We start from the raw sequence: 17,095 nt of genomic DNA, 5'->3' as shown, positions 1-17,095 counted from the left end.
GTCTTTGGTGCAGTTCTTCAAAAAAATAATTTTTGATTTGGTCATGTTAATGCTTTGACCGGAGTACTTACAAAACATGTCAAGACCAGACTTAATAGAAGTGCATGGTTTTTTATTAATGTGACTCATAAGGGTTAGATCATCTGCGTAGAAAAGGTGTGATAGAGGAAGGCCATTTGAGCATAGGGTAATTGGATCCCACCTTTTTATGTCCACTTGGTAGTTAATATAGCGAGATAACATTTCCAGCAGAGAATAAAAATATAGGGTGACATGAGATCACCTTGTCTAATACCTCTACTGGAATAGAAAAAATCACTCCTTGCACCATTCATTATAACAACATACTGGAAGATGTGATACAGGACATGATTAATTTTGACAGATTAGGAGGAATTTTGAAATATTTGAGGGTTCTACATATGAAAGACCATTCCAATTTGTCAAAAGCCTTTTCTAGGTCAATTTTAATGATCATCCTATTCTTTTTACTAGAGCTTTTGTTGAAATTATGGATGATTTCTTGAATAAGGACTGCATTGTCACTAGCTCTTCTATTTTTTAGAAAGCTGGATTGGAAGGGGCTGATGATTTGAGCTAGGAATGGTTTTAACCAATTAGCTATAATTTTTGTGATGATTTTATAGTTGGTGTTGCATAATCCTATAGGTCGGAAGTTCCTGAGATTATTAGCATTGGAAATTTTAGGAATAAGGCACAAGTAAGTAGAGTTAATATTGGCAGGAATTTGGTAGGAAGTGAAGATTTCATGACAAAATGAAGTAGCACTAGGCTCGACAAATTTTCAGTATTTTTGATAGAATAATGGGTGAAAACCATCCGGACTAGGCGCTTTGTAAGGCTTAAAAGAAAAAATAGCCTTGATAATTTCACTGTTTGAAAGGGGCTTGTCTAGCGTTCAGAGGTCTAAAGAGTCAAAGCTAACAAGGGCACTGAAAATATCCGATTTATTAGTAAAGCAGTGGGAAGTTGTGAAAGCATTTTCAAAATAGTTTTGAGCATGGGTAAGGATATCACTATGATTGTCAACCCAATTCCCATGGTCATCTTTAAAGAAGCTAACATGGTTTCTTTTTCTCCTATTAGTGGCACAAATATGAAATTTTTTTGTGTTCGCGTCCCCATCATTGAGCCAAGAAATTTGAGATCTAAGTCTCCAATAGTCTTCTTCTAGTTTCAGGATGTTATTGAAGTCGTTTTCCAGAGAGGATTCCAGGTTTTGAAGAAAAGAACTATGGGTATAGTGGGGGGAATTCTGAATACCCTTAAGGCGAGCCAGAATTCTCTTTTTTCTTTTAAAAACATCCCCAAAGGTTTCCTTACTCCACTTGGAGATGTTGGTAGTAAAATTGTGAGTGGCTTCTAAAAGGTTACGATTAAGCCAATTTTGACGAACTAAGTTGAAAAAAGCAGGATGAGTGCACCAAATATTCTCAATCTTGAAAGGCTTACGAAGAGTTACATGAGGAAAAGAGTTAAGGTTTAATAGAAGAGGATTGTGGTCAGAGTAAGTTTTTGGAAGATGGGTTACTATGGCATTAGGGAAAAGATTTGCCCAGTCTTCATTACCTAAAAATCGATCAAGTCGTTCCATAATTAATCCCTTAAACCTTTTCCTATGATTTGACCACGTAAATTTGCTACCCTTAAACCTAAGTCCATCAGTCGACATTTGTTAATAAAGTTCCAAATCCTAGAGGTCCTATTTATACTAACAGTTCTTCCTCCAAATTTCTCGGAAGACATGGTAATATCATTAAAGTCTCCACCCACTAACCATGCTCCCTTGTAGCTATTGGAAATATTAATAAGATTTTCCCACATAGAATCTCTAGCATGAATATTAGTACTAGCATAGATACTACTTAATAACCAAGTAAAGCGAAAGGGAAGTACCTCTATCATTGCGTGAATTTCTTGCCCCCTCCTTGTGAAATTATGAACTGTGACCACTGTATGGTCATAAAGAATGGCCATTCCTCCAGACTGGCCTTCAGAGGGGACTTCGATCATTTTAGAAAAATTGAAATTGTTAAGAAGGGACCCATGCGTTGCCATTCTGGTTTCAAGGAGAGCAACTAAACAAGGTCTGTGAGTGTAAACTAGGTCCCTAAAATTACGACGAAAGTCATCATTGTTTGCACCACGGACATTCCAGAAGATGATTCTAGTGGATCTCATCATCCTTGGTTGGTGGCTTGGGTTGACAGTCATCTCCTCCTCCTCCAAGTTGGAGTTTGAGGTCCTCCTTTGGCAAGGAACCAAGATCACTGCATGGGTTCCCACCGTTGTGTCCCGTGGAGGCCTTATGTCCACCGAGCATTTGAACATTGAAGGAGGGCAGTTGAAGATGAATTTCTTGCTCAGCATCTCCTTGAATAGTAGTACTTTTACTTCGTTTAGGTTTGCATTCCACACTCGATTCCATAAGTAGAGGATCTAGTTCTTCCTCCTCTTCTAGATGATTTCCTACTGGTTCTTGCACATTGGGAGGGCTATTGTTTCCCATCTGCATTGGAATGTTGTTCTAGGCATTTGCATATGCATGCATGTCCCGGGGGATGGAGATGGGGTTGATTTGGGAGAGCTCCTCCGGTAGGAAGAATGGAAGCTCTACTGGTGGATTTTGTGGGGCTTGAGGGTTTGCTTGAAGATTCCATTGTTGTTACATGATTTGAATCAGATTTTGATTCATTGTTGGAGCTAAGGGGTGTAGGACATTGTTGATCCACATTTGGTTCAAGTAATTGTTCATGGCTAGCCTCATCCCTTCCGATATTAGTTGAGCAAGGTAAGGGGTGCTCTGGATTATGAGGACCGTGTCCTGGCCATTGATGTCTATGTTGAACGAGATTGCAAGGCCTATCAATCCTGCTTCTAGCCAAGATAGGGGTTGGTAGTTTTGGGGAAGTGGGGGAGATGTGTATATTAAACTGTTGGTTCTGGGAGTTGAGGGGGGAGTGGAGGAAGGTTGTTCATTGTTGGATGGTATTGGTGACGAAGGATCTGGAGAAGTCTGTTTCTCCTCCTCGATGATATTGGTAATCTTGGCATTTTTGTGAGTGGTAGAGTTTATATTGAGGGTTTTTGAACGAGTGGGATTGGTGCTAGACAATTCCCTAGGTAAAGTTATAGAAGAACTTTCTACTTGCATTGGGTCAGATTAGGGAAGAGTAAGGGAATTAACAAGGTCCTTGGAGGATTTTGTTTGTGACACTTGGTCATGAAAGGTGTCCATTTGGCATACCTCAGAGAGCTCGTTGGCTGTTGTAGATAGAGGAGCTTTGGAATTAACGGAGAATAGAGTGTCAGTGCATGGGGTGTGTGTTGGAGAGAAATTCATATTATTAAGGCTAGATTTTATTTTATTAAGAGGTTGATGGTTAAGCAAATGATTTTTATTAGTAGGATCTTTAGTTAATGATGAAGAGCTAATACTAGGGGTTTGCATGCCATTGGCCACGTGTGGCTTCAGCTTTTTCAAAGTGTCATGCAAGGGGGGCATGCATTGGGTGGAAGGGATAATATCTGATTTAGAACCAATGGTTTCCTCAAAAATCATGGGTTGTTCCATTAGACTAGAAAATTGGTTGTTAATCAAATTAGAGTTAGGGATAATCGGCTCATTTGTGGATTGAATTTTCTTTTTATCTTTTCCATATTGAACACTAGTAGTTTTTTCCACATAATTAAGCTTCTGAGTGTTGAGGTATTTACGTGTATCAGCATCATAAATTCTGACATTTATACCTGAAACATTTTGAGTATGAGTGGAAGTTATAGAAGATCGAGTAAGCTTCCTTTTTATCTTGGCAAAGGAGACTGTTTTCCAGTCGTCTTCCATTAGTTCTTGCTCCTGCTTTTGTATATTTCCAAGGTTGGTGGGGATAATTGGTGCCTTGGCACCTTGCTTATTAATGGTGTAGTGATATTGAGGGGCAACGTGGCCTAATCTCCCACAATTTTTGGACAAGAACTTTTCACCTTCATAGCAAATATCTTGCTTATGAGAACCAATAAAAATATAAGACTTAACATGAGTATTCATAGGGATTTCCACGCATAGCCTTGCATATCTTCCCCTAAAAGTAGCAGATGTGCATGCATCGACCTTTAACAGGTTTCCTATCGTGTTCCCAATCCTTTGCAAGATTAGACTATTGTAAAATTCTGTAGGAAGCTGGGGAAGCCGGACCCATATAGCCGTAAACAGAGGTTTTGCCTCAGAAGCAACAAAGCTAGCTTCCCATCTTTGAACAGATAAAAAATAGTCATTAATGAACCAAGGGCCTTGCTGTAAAGCTTTCACCATATGCTCTTCCTTAGAGAATTTCACAATATAGTAGTCTGCACCCAGGTCAATTAATGAAAAAATTTCGGAGAGTTTCCACAAGTCCTGAATTTTCCTTTTTAGGTAGTGGTGTGGAATTCGTTTACCCAAGAGCTTGATGATGACTGAAAATTTCCAAGTATGGTAGATTCGTTGAAGATCATCTGGTGATAGGCTAACATAGTAGCCCTCCCTAACTGGTTCCTCCAATCGAGTTTCATGCATTATTGATGTTGTTAATTTCGCTTTCTTGATGCATGGGCATTGGGTTTGGCATCTCCCCTTGTAGAGTTATTAGGTTAGAGTAGGAGTCCGTGAGAAGTATTTCTTTGAAAGAGGGAGAGTCCCCTAGGGGAGTAGAATTATGATCATTCGATTGATTCGTGCTTGCCATGGTATTGGTTGAAATATTTGGTGGTTTGGGTGGAATTAAGGTGGTTTGGCCAGTGGAAAAGGGTGGTAAAGTCATCTACTTTCTAGAGAGAGAAACTCGAGCATTGTTAAAAAAAATGAACAAACAAATTAAATCTCAATCACATCTAATGCTAATTTTATTTCTTTTATGTTATTTTGGTAGTTTTAGTGTTTTATAATTTGTTTCAAGTACCTCAAAGGTCTAATATTACATTTGGTCCCCCAATTATTTTATAAAATTTAATATCGATCCTTATGGTATACTGCTAAGTACGTTTAACCTTCCGTTATTAAAATATATGTGATTTTGTTTTCTATGAAATATGTTATATTTAGATTTTTTCAAAATATCTATCCTAAATATGTAGTAATAATACAAGCTTAATATAATACATGAGTAGTCGAGAAGTTTTATTGTGTGCCTCACACAACTGACATTAGTTGTGTGATGCTCCTTTTTATCTCACAAATTTGTGAACCTCAATCTTACACTTCTGGGTCCACAAAAATCCGAATCCACAAAACTGTGAGACAAAAAAATACCTCATACAACTAGTGTCAATTGTATGAGACACAAAATAAAATTTTCCGTCCTTAATCTATACAAAAGTGTATAAATATTGTCCTACAATCTAAGACTAACGGTAAAAGTAAAACTTTCTGTTAAACTTAACCAGCTCCTTACAACAGTGCCTCCATCCATCGAACAACTACCATGCCGCCACCAAACCGCAACATTTCTCTATTGATTTTTCACTACAACTTCTGCTGAACCACTCTTTTATACTTTACTTTTGCTAGAGTAATATTTCACGTCCTACTCACCACTATAACAAATACCTGAACAACCCTAACTACACAATCACACAACTACAACTCTACTTTGCCCTTCAACCCCAACGAAATACGCACCACACTACCACAAAATAACAAACTTTTCTACCCATCTCCCTTCCTTGGATTTCTCTCCATAAATACAACCTTCTTTTTCACCAAAATAGCTTCTTTCACATTTACAAGCTTCGCCAGAGTTTTTTGGTGTGTCGGCTTCGCCGAAGGAGGATCATGATTGCTAGCAAGAGGTTGCCTTTGATCATTAAATTTTAACAGAGGGAGTAAAAACTAATTTTTAGTCAATCTCTTTATTCTTTTTCCTTAAGTCCACTTCAAGAAGATTAAATTCATATCCACTTGAAACTCTGATATATCATTCTTAACTATCAGAAAAGATTCTCTTTGAAATCAAAGATAACTGTATACGGTCAAATCAAGGAGCCCGATTTCGAAGTCTTAAAATTGGGCTATGAGTCCGAGTTCGGGCAACTCGAAGTGGAGGTCGGACCCGGCTGAAGGACACACACCTCGAGAAAGCAGGTCGAAGGCCTGGCACGACCTACATCGAGGGCAGTACAATCTCGAAGACACTCAACAAAGAGCGGAAATTTCTCAAGGACACGTGGATCAGTGAATAAATTAAAGGATAAGATTTGTACGAAATGGTACAGGTCAGTACTAGGTTGTTATACACTTGTACCAATAGAATTCTTTACCACAAGTAGGAATGTACTATATTGGGGTTTTTTCCTCCTATACAAAGGGGACTCCAATCATTTGTAAAAGACATCTGATTCACTGCAATAGAACATTCTACTCGGCTTTCCTTGTTTAACGTGCTCAACAATTGTTCTTCAACTTTATTATCTTTATTTTATTGTTCATACATTATCATACTTAGCTGACCTCGAGACCCCTGAGATAATCGAGCTCGAGACCCTTAGTGTTCTAACAACACTGGTCTGGTTCATCAATTCTTCTTACTTAAACTTAATATTACTTGAATATCCACCTGGTATTAGAATAAATAATATATCTTTAAAATCACAAATTATCTTTAATTGTTACTCACATTTTTCGAGGTAAACGGTTTGGCACCACCATGGGGCTAAAGTAAAAGTGATTATTTTAGTGCTGGTTTTCTAATAACACATGTCATTCTTCACACTTTTTCTTGTCAAAGATTCTTTGATTTCAGGCTAAGATATGTCTAGCACACAAAACGCACATGCTCATGATAGTGAGGGACTCAGAGAAAACAGCGGTATAGGGGTCGGTGTACCACCCATAAACCTTGAAGGAGTGCCAAATATGGAGCCAGTTGATATCAATTCGCGTAACGCTCTAACCACGGACGCAGGCACAGACCCCGTAAGGAATGCACACATGGAAGCCCGAGCCGGAGACCAAGGAATGCCAGGAATGGAAGAAGGGGGAGTCAGCCTTCAATTGATATTCGAGATGCTGCAAGCTCAGCAAGTCGCCATCGCTCAACTTTAGAGTCAGAACAGGACTCCAAACACCGCCGAACCAGTGAACGCCCGGCATACTGAACCAGCGCTTGAAAGGCCCAATGATAGCGGCTCGGGAATTGACCTCACAATCATGAAAATGCTCGAGGAACTGACTAAAAAGATCGAGTCAGGAGAAAAGAAGATAGAAGACAACGATAAGAAGGTGGAAACTTATAACTCCTGGGTAGGCCAGATACCGGGAGCATCTCCAGTTTTGAAAGGTCTAGATGCCAAAAAATTCATACAAAAATCGTTCCCCCTAAGTGCGGCTCCAATGCCCATTCAAAAGAAGTTTCACATGCCCGATATACCAAAATACAACGGAACAACTGACCCTAACGAACATATTACTTCATACACTTGTGGAACCAAAGTAAATTACTTGAATGACGATGAAATTGAGTTAGTATTATTGAAAACGTTTGGGGAAACATTATCAAAAGGAGCTATGATCTGGTATCACAACTTAGCTCCTAACTCTATTGATTTATTTGCTATGTTGGTGGATGTCTTCGTGAAAGCACACGCTGGGGCCATAAAGGTGGCCACAAGAAAATCGGACATCTTCAAAATAAAACAAAGGGATGGCGAGATGCTAAGGGAGTTCGTGTCCCGATTTCAGATGGAAAGGATGGAATTACCACCGGTCTTTGATGATTGGGCAATTCAGGCTTTTATGCAAGGTTTGAATGAAAGAAGCTCGATTGCTTCTCGACAGCTAAAGCAGAACTTGATTGAATATCCAGTTGTGACATGGTCGGATGTGCACAATCGTTATCAGTCAAAAATTAGGGTCGAGGACGACCAGTTGGGAGCCCCCTCGGGCTTAGTTCATCCTATCAGATTCGCAGTCAAGCCCCCGAGGGACACAGATTGGGGATCAAGATTCAACAAAGAACGGTATCAACCATATGCCGATCGAAGGAACAACGACCCGAGCCACAACACCTCTCGGAGCGATCGAATAAGTGACCGAGGTCAAGGTTCTCGGGAACTCATAAGCAAGAGCGGGTTTGATAAGTGCGCCGACCCCGCGAGGTCCCCCGATTATCAAAATACAACTTCAGCATAGATGCATCAGGGATCGTCTCAGCTATTGGGCGAATCAAAGATACTAAGTGTCCCAGGCCAATATAGACTGATCCCTCCCAAAGGAAGCCGAACTTGATGTGCAAGTATCATGGCTCACATGGTCATAGAACGGAGGATTGCAGGCAGCTAAGGGAAGAAGTGGCTGGGTTATTCAATGAGGTCCACCTTCGAGAATTCCTAAGTGATCGGGCTAAGAATCACTTCAGGGAGAGGGATGTAGGTAGAAAGAATGAACCTGAAGAACCTCAACACATCATTCACACGATCACGGTGGAGTCAACGTCCCACATGGACCTATATTCAAACGTACCAAAGTATCCATCACAAGTGAGAAACGGACTCGCTATTACATGCTCGAGGACACCCTCACATTCAGCGAGGAAGACATCAAGGCTTTATCTCAACCTCACAACGATGCACTGGTAATTTCTATCCTTTTAAATAAAGTTCAAGTTAAACGTGTTCTCGTGGATCTAGGTAGTTCGGAAAATATAATTAGGTCAAGGGTCGTGGAGCAGCTCGGGTTGCTCGATCAAATCATACCGGCATCTCGGGTCTTGAATGGCTTTAACATGGCAAGTGAAACAACAAAGGGAGAAACCATCCTCCCAGTCAACGTGGCCGGAACCATACAAGACACCAAATTTCATGTCATCGAAGGTGACATGAGGTATAATGCTTTGCTTGGAAGGCCGTTGATCCATAGCATGAGGGCGGTGCCATCGACCCTTCATCAGATGATGAAGTTCCCAACGAAGGATGGTATGAAAATAGTATATGGAGAGCAGCATACAGCTAAGGAAATGTTTGTAGTGCACGACTTGGCACCGGTATCGGCACCATCCACATTAAAAAAGTCGAAGGACGAACAGGTGGCCAAATAGCAATCACAGCTCATGCCCTCGGTTGAGCCCGAGGGACAGGTGTTCGATGAACAGGTGGCTGAGGACGAAGAAGAAGATTTCCTCATCCCCCGAAGAATCGGATGCGACGAAGTCCATGGTCGAAGAACTCGAGCAAGCCATATTGATCGAGCATCTTCCAAAATGAAAGGTATACTTGGGGACGGGGTTAACCCCTCAGGAAAAAACTCATTCAGTTTCTCATCGATAATATTGATTTCTTCGCTTGGTCCCACTTAGATATGATAGGGATCCCACCGGAGATAACTACCCATCGACTAAGTGTTGATCCCAGATTTAAACCGGTGAAGCAAAAGAGGAGACCTCAGTCCGAGGGAAAGCATGCATTCATCAAAGAAGAGGTAACCAAACTTCTCAAAATAGGATCCATCAGGGAAGTAAAATATCCCGAATGGCTAGCTAACGTAGTGGTAGTCCCTAAAAAGGGGAATAAACTTAGAATGTGTGTTGACTATGAAGATTTGAACAAAGCATGCCCTAAAGATTCTTTCCCATTGCCCAACATCGATCGTTTGATCGATGCTACGGTCGCCCACGAGATCCTTATCTTTCTCGATGCCTACTCCGGGTACAACCAAATTCAAATGAACCCGGAGGACCAGGAAAAAACTTCATTCATCACGAAGTATGGTACGTATTATTATAATATAATGCCCTTCGGGCTAAAAAATGTAGGAGCTACAAATCAACGCCTAGTTAATAAGATGTTCGAACATCAAATAGGCAAATCCATGGAAGTTTATATTGATGACATGCCAGTTAAGTCCCTGCGCGCAGAGGACCATTTGACCCATTTGTAGGTGACGTTCGACATCCTAAGAAAGTACAACATGAAGCTTAACCCCGAGAAATGCACTTTTGGAGTCGGCTCGGGCAAGTTCTTGGGCTTCATGGTATCGAACAGAGGTATCGAGATCAACCCCGATAAAATCAAAGCCAATGAGGAAATCACCGTGGTGAACAATGTGAAAGCCGTACAACGGCTGACCAGACGGATAGCCGCCCTAGGTCTATTTATCTCGAGGTTATCAGATCGGAGCCATCACTTCTTTTCCCTACTCAAAAAGAAGAACAACTTTGCATGGACTCCGGAGTGCCAACAAGCCTTGGAAGAATTAAAACGGTATCTCTCTAGCCCACCCCTGCTCCATACTCCAAAGGAGGACGAAACACTCTACCTGTATCTATCCATATCCGAGGTAGCAGTAAGAAGGGTGTTGGTTCGAGAAAAGCAAGGTACGCAATTTCTTGTCTATTATGTGAGTCGGACCCTAGGAGATGCAGAAACCAGGTACCCACATTTGCAAAAGTTAACTCTTACATTAATAAGCGCATCTAGGAAATTAAAACCATATTTTCAATGCCATCCTATATGTGTGCTGACTACATACCCGCTTCAAAATGTCTTGCATAAGCCCGAATTATCGGGCAGATTGGCCAAATGGGCCATTGAACTTGGAGGATATAATATCGAATATCAGCCTCAAACAGATATCAAGTCTCAAATTTTGGCAGACTTCGTGCCTGCCCTTGTACCCCAAGTAGAAAGGGAACTCTTGCTAAAAACGGGTACGTTATCGGGGGTTTGGACCCTCTTCACAGACGGTGCCTCGAATGTGAAAGGATTTGGGCTTGGGATCATTTTGAAATCCCTTACGGGCAATGTTATTAGGCAATCTATCAAAACTTCTAAATTGACTAACAATGAGGCCGAGTATGAGGCCATGATTGCAGGTCTTGAAATAGCCAAGGGCCTTAGAGCAGAGGTCATCGAGGCAAAGTGTGATTCCCTTTTGGTAGTAAATCATGTAAATGGAAGCTTCGAGGTTCGAGACTATCAAAATGGAGAGAAGTATTGCCTGAGGTGCTATGGGCATATCGAACAACTTCGAAGTCAAGCACGGGGGAGACCCCGTTTTCTTTGGTATATGGATCCGACGCATTGATCCTAGTCGAAGTCGGGGAACCTAGCGTCAGGTTTCAGCATGCCACCGAGGACTCAAATCACGAAGCTATGAACACCTCTCTCGAACAACTCAATGAAAATCGTGAGGCCGCATTAATTCGAATGGCCGCACAAAAACAAAGGATCGAAAGGTATTACAACAGAAGGATAAACCTTTGATATTTCAGACTCGGGGACTTAGTCCTAAGGAAAGTCACTCGAGACACAAACGAAGGGAAGCTAGGTCCCGATTGGTAAGGACCGTACCGTGTCCTCGGAGTCGTAAGGAAAGGATCTTACAAACTTAGCACAATACAAGGCCGGCAACTACCAAACAATTGGAATGTATCGATGCTCAAGCGATATTACTGCTGAGGTATGACCTTCTCCCATTTTCCATTTGTATTTAAAACTAACTCTTTGCAGATGTTAGATTGGAGATATCGAGGCATCTTTCAGCTCGAAGACCTTGGGTTTGAAAGCACACGTTGCACTCTTTTTCCGTTAGATCGGGTTTTATCCCAAATGGATTTTACCGGCAAGGTTTTAACGAGGCAACACCTATATGCTACCTAAGGAACATTCAACAAGTATTCAATGCTTCTTTTCAATCAACCTCAAATACTAGGGGCATCACCCTCGGAGGTTATATTTTTTAGAAAGATATTTCACGCCTAAGAGGGCCTCGATAGGAGAACTTTATAATGGGCCAAACGGTCAAATGAACTGTGTCCACATAGAATAGTCGATCCACGACGGCAAAACATGTACACGTGTATCAACTATTTAAAGAAGCATTCTGGTTATATCAAAAATACTTTATCTCATACGAGCTTTACACTTACAATCCTACGGGAAGCGACTCAAGGGCCAAAGCACCCTAAAATACCCGGGGACTGTCACTGACAGTCAATACATCCGAATCATCAAAAATTCAAACTCATAAGACCTCAAAGAGGCACCCCCCCAAAACAAAGGCAAAGGCCAATATACTCGGGGACTAACTTTTCGAACAAGTTCGGAAAGTTATCAGAAACAAGTTCAAGTGACAAACCCGAAGGCTACGACCATACTAAAGACCACGGTCACATAAAGGCTACTGCCAAAATAATGTGATTCGGAGACGTCCGACTTCCGCTATAAAATTAAAGGCCTTCAAACATTGAAAAATCGGTTAAGTCAGGCTACCCCTGGCAAAAGCAAAACATAAGGGGCTTCGATAAATTCGGCCCCCAAAAAATCTAAGGGCTTCGATAAATTAGCCCTCGAATAATCCAAAGTCTTAGATAACACCAGCCTTCGGAAAAACCTTACAAGGTATTCGATTATGTCTACACAAACGAAATGACTAATAAGGTTCCGATACATCGAGCTTTCAAAAAACTCAATGGGTACAAAAACACATGCTAAGGCATAACAAAAATTTCACTAAGTCTTTTAGCCGAAATGAGGGAAAAATTATATAGCCATTTTAGAGGCCGAAACGGCCTAATTTAAATAGCCTAAGGGCCAATTCTAAAAAGAGCCTAAGGGTCAATATACAAGAGCCTAAGGGCCAGCTTAAAAGAGATATAGGGATAAAAGCTTATGGGAGTCTGAGACTTCGTTATCATTCAACTCGGACCCAAAGGACCCATTACCCAGAGCTCGCATTAAATTGATTTTAAGTTCGGTTCAAGGATCATCTAAAACCCTAAGGGGTATGATCTTGAGCAATAAAAGCCTAAGGGCTTATTACGAGTCTAAATCGATACTCGAACTTAGTATTTGAATCATCGGAACTTTTCATAAACAGGGACAAAATAAAAGTCAGCACAAATCAAGGATAGAGCAAAAATGTGCTTTAAATTCATTAGGGAAATTTACAAAACATATTACAACGCCCACAAGGGGCCCTTGCACAAAAAAGGAACCTAATCTATTTTCGGGGCCACACCCCTGGAGTGTCGTCTTCATCTTCGGCGGCTTTATCTTCAAGAGTCTCTTCCCCTTCGGAACATCTTCTTCACCTTCCTCGTCCCCGGAGCCACTCACCACATCCTCGTCATCGGAGGAGACAAGAAACCTAGCATCGGGTTCCCGCGCCTTTGCTTCGGCTATCTTCCCGGCAAGGTTGAACCCTTGGGCATGGATTTCTTCGAGAGTCTCCCTCCGGGATTGGCACTTAGCTAATTCATTGCTCCGTCTCCCCCGGTCGGAGGCCTCCTTCAACTCAGCTTGAACGGCCGCCACTTCTCTCGTGTATATAGTAATGGATTTATCAACCGCAACCTTCGCCTTCTCAGCTTCAGCCTTAGCCTGTACAGCTTCAGCCTTAGCCTGTGCAGCTTCGGCCTGGGCTTTAACCAGCTCGACCTCCAACCGCTCAATGTTCCTGGCCTGAGTCAGACCCTTCGCTTCAACGCCTTGGAGCTAAGTTTCAGTCGAGGCAAGTTGGGCCGCAACAACTTCCTTATTGGAGGCAAGTTGATCCATATTCTTCTTTCACTGATGACAATCAGCCCGAACTTGATCTACCTCGCCCCGGAGCTGCCCAATCATATCTAACTTTTGCTGCAGCTAAGATATCGAAGTATTAGCCTCCGAAGCAGGGCCAAAAAGGTCGTACTCTGTTAAAATCAAAGTTACCTGCTCATCTAGCTCGGACTCGCTTTTTTGAGCTTTGGCCAATGTGGTTCGGAGATCCTTAAGCTCCTCTTCCTTCTGACTATAGAGGAGCCTCAAGGCTTTCTCTTCACCCGAAACTTTCTTGAGCTCGGCCTCACATTGGCTCAACTCGTCTCTAAACTTTGCAACGACCTATACATGAAATGGAGATATATCAGTCGAAGGAAAAAGAAAGAAAAATTGCAATGCTAAAGGTAAGTATTTACCCGGGAAAGGAGATGTTGAGCCTCTTCAAAGATAGCGGACGCATCATTCAGGTCATCGGCATTCTCTATCCCAGCGTAGCAACCCTGGAAAGGATTGTCCTTGATGACTTTTCTTGGATCGAGCTTACGCACAGCGTTGGCTTCTTCAGTTGCCCCCTCGGAATAAGTCGGCAAAGAAAGGGAATGACCTGTTGTCGCGGCCCCGAGCTCTTCACTCGGGGCGTTCTCATTAGCATTGGGGGACTCACCATTTACCCCCTCCGGTATAGTTGTTGAAAACGGAGGGACAATCTCGACCTCCGGGCATGCAGGGGCTTTGCATGTCTCTTCCTTTGGGGCATCCTCACCATAGGACGAGGTTTCCAGTTTGGAAGGCTTGACGACCTCGATCGGCTTCCTGGTCTGAGTCACCAGCACCGACTCTTCATCATTATTTTCTTCACCATCCGGGGAGTCATGGGCTGAGTCTGTACCCGTTGAGCAAAACTTTTCCGCAACCTTCGAGCGGGGGTTTTCTTGTCTTGAGGGTCTTCGGGTTTCGAGACCCTTTTTCTTTTGTTGTCCTTCTCGGACTTTGGATTCGAAGGCTTGGTTGTTTCTATGGGCGGAGCCGACCTCATCTCGGATGCATCGCCAAGCCCTACACAGGCAAATCATGAGTAAGTAAACCGCCGCCAATATATGGAAAGTGTTGAAGCTGCTGAAAGGCACTTACCGTGGTTCTTGGCCTCCTACCGGCCCTTCGATAGTCCACGCAACTTGCGCTCATTGTAGGATGAAGTGATAGCTAACTTTCGGACCCAATCCTCGAGGTCGGGCACCGCCGGAGGCGCCCAAGCATTTGCTGCCAAAAGAAGGATAACAATGTTATAAAATATAGAAGCAGAATATGAATCGGTACAAGGAGATCGAACTTTATTTACGGTTAAAATTCCACCTCTCCGGGAACGACATTTTATCCTCGGGAATGACGTCCGAAGTTCTTCCTCTAACAAATTGGCTCATCCAACCCCGATCTTTGGGCTCGTCAGTGCTGGCAAAGAAGGATTTTGTTGTTCGACATTGTAGATTGATGAGCCCTCGAAATAACTGGGGCCGATACAGTCGAACCAGCTGGCTGAGGGTGAAGTCCAAACCCTTGGCCTTCTCAGAAAAATACCGCAACATGATCACGATACGCCAGAAGGAAGGGTGAATCTGATCGACGGTGACTTCATACGTTCTGCAAAAGTCTATCACTACCGGATCGAGGGGACCCAGTGTAAAGGGGTAAGTGTAAACACTCAAAAACCCCTCATTGTGGGTAGTAATGCTTTCATCGGGCCTCGGGATCTGAACCTCAACCTCGTCTCCCCATCGACATTCCTTCTTTACTTCCTTGGTGAGCTGCTCCGTTATCAAGCTAATATATCGGGATACGTGCTTGCATCGGCCTTCGATATCGAGAGGATTCTCAATACCGAAGTCTTTCTTGATGATGAAATTACCGGGGGTGATTTCCTCAAGTGATGGCGGCACCACCGGTTTAGCCGGCCGGGAGGCAGAAGAAGATGATTTTATCCTTTTTGGGGACTATCTTGGAAGTTTTAGCCATGGTTGCAAGCTAAGTAATACGGGTGAACAGGGATGTGGCGTTTCCGGCAAAAGCTTGGCTTTTTTCCGACGCTTAAAGAAGCGGAGGAAATGGGTGATTGGAGAAAGAGATGAAGACGACAAAGGGAAGAAGAAAGAGTAAAGTTCTTTACTTGGAGGAATCGCCTCATATTTATAGAAGGGCAATGACGGTTCGGCGGCATTAGTGGCCGACCAATACTGGCATTCATTCAATATTTTTGGGGAAGTGGATCGACGGGACGTTTCGGTCACTTCGAACGCTTGCATCACGAGGATGACATCATCACTAAGGACTTCGAGAATCCAGATCGTTTCATATCATTTCATTCTAAGAAAGGCGGGGACTATCTGTATACGGTCAAAATCAAGGAGCCCGATTTTGAAGTCTTAAATTGGGCTATGAGTCCGAGTCCGGGTGACTCGAAGTGGAGGTCGGACCCGGCTGAAGGACACACACCTCGAGGAAGCAGGTCGAAGGCCTGGCATGACCTACGTCGAGGGCAGCACAACCTCGAAGACACTCAAGAAAGAGCGGAAATTTCTCAAGGACAGTGGATAAGGGCATAAATTAAAGGATAAGATTTTACGAAATGGTACAAGTCCGTACTAGGTTGTTATATACTTGTACCAATAGAATTCTTTACCACAATTAGGAATGTACTATATTGGGTTTTTTTCCTCCTATATAAAGGGGATCTCAATCATTTGTAAAAGACATCTGATTCACTGCAATAGAACATTCTACTATGCTTTCCTTGTTTAACGTGCTCAACAATTGTTCTTCAGCTTTATTGTCATTATTTTATTGTTCATACTTAGCTGATCTCGAGACCCCTAAAACAATCGAGCTCGAGGCCCTTAGTGCTCTAACAACACTGGTTTGGTTCATCAATTCTTCTTACTTAAACTTAATATTACTTGAATATCCACTAGAATTAGAATAAATCATATATCTTTAAAACTACAAATTATTTTTAATTGTTACTCACATTTTCGAGGTAAACAATAACCAAAAGCTATACTCAATTGGTATTTCAGATTGTGCAAGATAGACCAACAGTAAAAGAAGTTATAGACGAAGAAATATCTAATATAGAGGAAGATTATAAATAAATAAAAAGGGAAGAGAAGATGAAAGAAAACAAAGTCAGACAACACGAGGCTTTTATTTACCCACTTGGGTTGCACATGAACAAGCTTCCGTTTATTTTGACAGATTATTACTGGGTGTCGTCACTTTTTAGGGCTAAAAACCAAAATGATAAGCTTTTATGATATATTAAGGACCTTTTTTTCTACGGAAAAGGGTCAAACTGCCCCTAGACTATTGGAGTTGGTACAATAATGCCCTCCGTCCACCTATTTTAAAAAAATTGCCCTCATCGTTATCTTTTCAGCTCAAGAATTCCCTTACAACTAACGGCCATGTTAGATAAAAAAAATTAATTAATTTCCACGTGTCATAACGGAAAAAGGTCAAAACTGCCCCATCTCAAAAAAATCTCTCCCCCCCCCCCCCGACCCTCCCTCCCACC

Source organism: Nicotiana attenuata, chromosome 1 (assembly GCF_001879085.1).
Source record: "Nicotiana attenuata strain UT chromosome 1, NIATTr2, whole genome shotgun sequence".
NCBI lineage: Eukaryota > Viridiplantae > Streptophyta > Magnoliopsida > Solanales > Solanaceae > Nicotiana > Nicotiana attenuata.
The sequence above is the reverse complement of the archived record's forward strand: the minus strand, read 5'-3'. Positions refer to the sequence as shown.